Source organism: Arachis ipaensis, chromosome B6 (genome assembly GCF_059453495.1).
Source record: "Arachis ipaensis isolate K30076 ecotype BB chromosome B6, ASM5945349v1, whole genome shotgun sequence".
Taxonomy (NCBI): domain Eukaryota; kingdom Viridiplantae; phylum Streptophyta; class Magnoliopsida; order Fabales; family Fabaceae; genus Arachis; species Arachis ipaensis.
In genome coordinates this window covers 35,104,242-35,110,241 of record NC_142441.1, presented here as the reverse complement: position 1 = coordinate 35,110,241, position 6,000 = coordinate 35,104,242, and the positions used below count along the sequence as shown (strand labels likewise).

At 35.4% G+C, this 6,000-nt stretch overlaps 1 non-coding gene across 1 annotated transcript; it reads left to right on the top strand.

Annotated features, from left to right (window-relative positions):
• The first annotated feature begins 3,803 nt into the window (after positions 1-3,803).
• On the top strand, positions 3,804-3,910 carry LOC148555121 (small nucleolar RNA R71). The gene has a single exon (XR_015887953.1). It is a non-coding gene; the product is annotated as a small nucleolar RNA R71 (small nucleolar RNA).
• Positions 3,911-6,000: the final 2,090 nt, after the last annotated feature.

Here is a 6,000-nt window from a genome sequence, read left to right as displayed (position 1 = left end):
ACTACAAGAGGGTCCACCATATTCATCATCTTGGTACGCTCCCTGGAATGGCTCTTGACCATAGTAATTTGGTGGAGGTAGTTTGTCACGAAAGAGTCCACCATAACTATTGTCTTAGTATGCATCACAGAATGGTTGTTGGTTATAGCGCATTGGAAGGGGTTGTTGCCAAGAGGGTTGATCAAATCCTTGTGGCTCCTCCTATCTTTGATTCTTCCAACCTTGATGCCTATTTTTATTATAGTTTCCATTCCTTATAACAACATTGGAACCAAACTTGAAACCAGAGGGGTGAGTATTCATAGTAGCAATTAAAGACAAAAATTAATAAAAATTAATGAAAATAAACTCCTAAAACTAGAAACACTAAAAAAAAGAAACAAAAAAAAAATAAAAAACAAAAATAAAAATAAATAAACAAGCAAGAGCAAATATCTACAATAACCAATAATAAGGTACACGTTTGCAATTCCCCGGCAACGGCGCCATTTTGACGATCGGATTTCTGCTAATTCAGGATTTTGTAAAAATAATCGCGTTGTAAGTATAGTTTCTAAACTAACAGAGAATCCTTTCGTACAAAAGTTTGGTTGTCACAAGTAACAAAATCCAATAAAATTTATAACCGAAGTATTGAAACCTCGGGTCGTATCTCAAGGAATTACAGGGAAGTATGAATTATTATTGGTTATGGAAAAAGGTATATTTTTGGGTTTTTTTGAATTAAAGAACAAGTAAATTAAATGACAAGAGAAATAAATTAATAATTATGAAAGTTCTTGGCAAGGTATAAGAACTGGAAATCCCATCCTAGTTATCCTTACAAGTGTGATGAGAATTATTGTTGCTCCCACTTAGTTAACCCTTACTAAATAAAGGAAAGTCAAGTGGACCAATCAATTTGATCCTCAAGTCATAGTCAACTCCTGTGGAAAGACTAGCTTTAGAGCGATCCAAATCAATCAGCAGTTTCCAATTCTCAATCAACCGTTGAGTTTGATAACTCAAGTGTTACCAATTACTTAATCAAAACCAAAAGGAGAAAAATATAAATTAAATTGAAAGCATCATAAATAGAATAAAACAATCATAAATCTGAAATATCTCAAATTGTATTGAATCAAATTAAACATAAGAATTCATAAGCCAAATTGGCAAAGTAAACAACTAAAGTAATTCAATGAATAAAAGTAGAAGAGAACATAAAGTAAAGGAATATTGAACCTGGAATGAAGAAACAATCCTGAAATTATTAGAAATCCTAATCCTAAATCCTAAGAGAGAGGAGAGAGCCTCTCTCTCTAAAACTACATCTAAAATCTAAAATTGTGAATTATGAATGCTGTATCAATTATAGTTGAATGAATGGATGGATTCCCCCACTTTATAGTCTCTAATCTATTTTTTCTAGGCCAAAAACTGGGTCAAAAATAGCCCAGAAATTGCCCCAGTGATTTCTGGTACGTACAGGTCGCGGCAAAGTCATGCGGGAGCGTCGTCCACGCGTTAGCGTGGATTGGGTTTTTGCCAGGTCACGCGTCTGCGTGATCCACACGTGCGCATCATCTGGCTTCAGAGAAGCTATAGCAAATTATATATAGTTGCGAAGCCCCGGACGTCAGCTTTCCAACGCAACTAGAACCGCATCATTTGAATCTCTGTAGCTCAAGTTATGATCGATTTAGTACCAAGAGGTCAGGCTGGACAGCTTTAGCAGTTCCTTAAGTTTCTTGTATTCCTTCCACTTTTGCTCTAGAGATAAGACACGACTCACTGTATGTGGTATGATTGGTTTCTTGGTGAAGACAACTCTTATGCCAGTTGAGAGGCCTTCAGTGGGGACTTTCTTGTCCTTCCAGCCTTTAGGTACTTTCTTCTTAGTACTTTTGTTCTCAGTGCTTGTTGATAGCCGCGCAACACCAAACTTATAATTGATGTTTGGGGGCTTAGTAAAGCTTTGCACTGAAAGAGATGGTTGGAGCACTAAGTATTGCACAGTTATCTTTCTTTTTTCAGAGGGAGAGTTGGAGTAAGGCATCTTGAACAAGATGTGATCCTTCCCTAGTTGTAGAATCAGTTCTCCCTTAGCTACATCAATGATAGCATTGGTAGTGGCTAGGAAAGGTCTTCCAAGGATGATGGATTCATCCTCATCTTCCCCAGTATCTAAGATTATGAAGTTTTCAGAGATGAACAGGTCTTCAATCTTTACCAGTACATCCTCTACTAAGCTATATGCTTTCTTCATTGATTTGTCTACCATCTCTAGTGAGATATTTGCAGCTTGTACCTTAAAGATTCCTAGCTTCTCCATTACAGAGAGTGGCATGAGGTTTATACTTGACCCTAGGTTACATAGAGCCTTCTCAAAGGTGATGGTGCCTATGGTGCAAGGAATTAGGAAGCGTCTGGGATCCGGAAGCTTCTGAGGTAGCTTCTGTTATACCAAAGCATTTAGTTCTTTGGTAAGAACTGGAGGTTTTTCCTCCAAAGGTTTTGTACCAAACAGCTTGGCATTCAGCTTCATAAGAACTCCTAAGTACTGAGCAACTTGCTCTTCCCTAGTGTCCTCATTCTTATCAGAGGATGAGTATTCATCAGAACTTATGCACTGCAGGAGTGCATGCAAGGGAACCTCTATGGTCTCTATATGAGCCTTGGCTTTCTTTAATTCTTGGATAGAAATTTCTTCAGTGGGTGCTGAACACTCATTAAGTAAGCCATTACTGGCGTTCAATGCCAGTTTCTTTGCCAAGTTGGGCGTTGAACGTCCAGTAAGACTTTTCTTACTGGTGTTCAACGCCAGATTCCCTGTCAGTTTGGGCGTTGAACGCCCAGTGAAGTCTTCCTCACTGGCGTTTAATGCAAGCTTTGATGCCTGTTTGGGCATTGAACGCCCAGTAAGGTAGCCAGTGAGGTATTCCTCACTGGCGTTCAACACCAGCTTCTGTGCTAGCTTGGGCGTTAAATGCCCAGTGAGGTCTTCCCCACTAATGTTTAATGCCATCTGAGTTTCTCCAGGTTCAGCCTCATCCTCTGTGGTGATGGCCTTGCACTCTTCTCTTAGATTTACTTCAGTGCTACTAGAAAAAGTATCAGGAGGAGTCTCAGGGATTCTCTTACTCAGTTGACCAACTTGTACCTCCAGATTTCTGATGGAGGATCTTGTTTCAGTTATGAAACTATGAGTGGTCTTAGAGAGGTTGGAGACTATAGTTATCAAGTCAAAAAGGCTCTTCTTAGGCGTTTCCATATTCCCTTGAGCAGATGGGAATGGTGGCCTGTTGTTGAACCTATTCTGGGTTCTTTCACCTTGATTATTATTGAAGCCTTGCTGAGGCTTCTATTGATCCTTCCATGAGAGGTTAGGATGGTTCCTCCATGAGGGGTTATAGGTGTTTCCATAGGGTTCTTCCAGGTAATTCACCTCTTCCATGGTGGGTTGGTCAGGATCATAAGCTTCTACTTCAGAGGAAGCTTCTTGAGTGCTGCCAGTTGCAGCTTGCATTCCAGTAAAATGCTAAGAGATCATATTGACTTGCTGGGTCAAGATCTTGTTCTAAGCCAATATGGCATTCAAAGTGTCAACTTTAAGAACTCCTTTATTCTGAGGGACCCCATTGTTCATAAGATTACTCTCAAAGGTGTACATGAATTGGTTGTTTGCAACCATCTCAATGAGTTTTCTTGCTTCTGCAGGTGTTTTCTTCAAGTGGAGTGATCCACCTGCAGAGTTGTCCAATGATATTTTGGACATCTTAGACAAGCCATCATAGAAGATACCTAGGATAGACCATTCTGAGAGCATGTCAGGAGGACATCTCCTGATCAGTTGCTTGTATCTTTCCCAAGCTTCATAGAGGGATTCACCTTCCTTCTGCTTGAAGGTTTGAACTTTCACTCTAATTTTGCTCATCTTCTGAGGAGGAAAGAACTTGGCCAAGAAAGCATTAACCAAATTTTTCCAAGAGTCTAAGCTTTCTTTAGGTTGAGAATCCAACCATATTTTAGCTCTGTCTCTAACAGCAAAGGGAAAGAGCATAAGTCTGTAGACCTCAGGATCCACTCCATTGGTCTTAACAGTGTCACGGATTTGCAAGAATTCTGACAAGAATTGGTGTGGATCTTCTATTGGAAGTCTAGAGAACTTGCAATTCTGTTGCAAAAGAGAGATTAACTGAGGCTTAAGCTCAAAGTTGTTAACTCTAATGGAAGGTATGGAGATACTTCTTTCATAGAAATCAGAGGTTGGTATGGTGTAGTCACCAAAAACCTTTCTTGCATCTCCTCCATTATTAGCATTGTCTGCCATGTCTTTAGCTTCTTGTTTGAAATTTTCTGAGAGGTTTCTTCTGGAGTGTTGTGCTTTAACTTGTTGTAAATGCTTCCTTAGAGTTTTCTCAGGTTCAGGATCAAGATTAAAGAGAGATTCTTTATCCCTGTTCTTGGTCATAAACAAGAAAAAGAAAATAAGAGAGAAGAAGAATAGGAGCTCTAGACAGAGGACTCACTATGAGATGTGAAGAAGAAAGAAAAGAAGAATGAAGATAGAGAAAAAAGAGAAAGAATTCGGCTATGAAGAGAGAAGAATTCGAAAATTAAAATGTAAAAAGAGAAAATATTTTTGTTTTTATTTTATTTATTAATTAAATTCAAAAATTAAAGCTAATTAACTAAAAATATTTGAAAATTAAATGATGAATTTTCAAAAAAGAAGAGAGAGAAATAGAGAAGATATTTTCGAAAATTAGAAGAGAAAGAATTAGTTAGGAAGTTTTGAAAAAGAAGAAAGAGAAAACAAGTAACTAATTAAGAAAGATTTGAAAAGAAGATAAGATAGAAGATTAGAAAAGATTTGAATTTAAAATTTAAAATTAGAAAAGATAAGATAGAAGTTGAAAAGATTTGAATTTAAAATTTGAAATTAGGAAAGATAAGTTAAGAATTTGAAAAGATTTGAAAAAGATTTGAAAAAGATAAGATTTGAAATTTGATTTTTGAAAAAGATTTGATTTTAAAATTTAAATTTTGAAAATTTAAATTTTAAATTTTGAAAATTGAATTTTAAAATTTGAATTTGAATTAAGATAAGATAAGATTTTTGAATTTTTAAAGAAAGATAGAAAAATAAGATAGTAATTTGAAAAAGATATGATTTTTGAAAGGATTTGAATTTGAAATTTAAAACTAAGATAAGATAAGATAATGATTTTGAAATTAAAATTTAAAAAATTTGTTGTAATTTTTGAAAATTAAAGCAAAAAGACAGGAAAGATATATTTTTTTAATTTTTTGAATTAATGAAGAAAGAGGAAAACAAACAAAAAGACACCAAACTTAAAATTTTTAGATCTAAGACACCTAGAATTTGAAAATTGCAAAGAAAAATACAAAGAGACACCAAACTTAAAAAATTTTAAGATCAAAGTAAGTAGAAAAACAAGAACACTTTAAAGATCAAGAAGAACACCAAGAACAAAACTTAAAGAATTCAAAGAAAACAACATGCAAAGCACACCAAACTTAAAAATTTTGAAAACCAAAAATACCAATTTCAAAAATTTTGAAAGAAAAAACACAAGAAGACACCAAACTTAAAGATTGACACAAGACTCAAATAAAAGACACTATTTTTGAAAAATTTTTGAAAAAGACTCAAGAAATTTGAAAAAATCTCAAACAAGAACAAGAACAAAGACTCAAACCAAAGATAAAGATTGATAAAGAAAAGTAAATTTTTTTGAAAAAGTTTTTATTTTTTTTGAAAAAGAAGAAGAAAATAAAAGACTCAAATAGAATTAAAAACAATACCTAATCTAAACAACAAGATAATCCGTTAGTTGTCCAAACTCGAACAATCTCCGGCAACCAAAAACTTGGTGCACGGAATTAAACTTCGCACAACTGAACCAGCAAGTGCACTGGGTTGTCCAAGTAATACCTGAGTGAGTCAGGGTCGATCCCACGAGTATAGTGATTTGAAGCAAGCTATGGTTATCT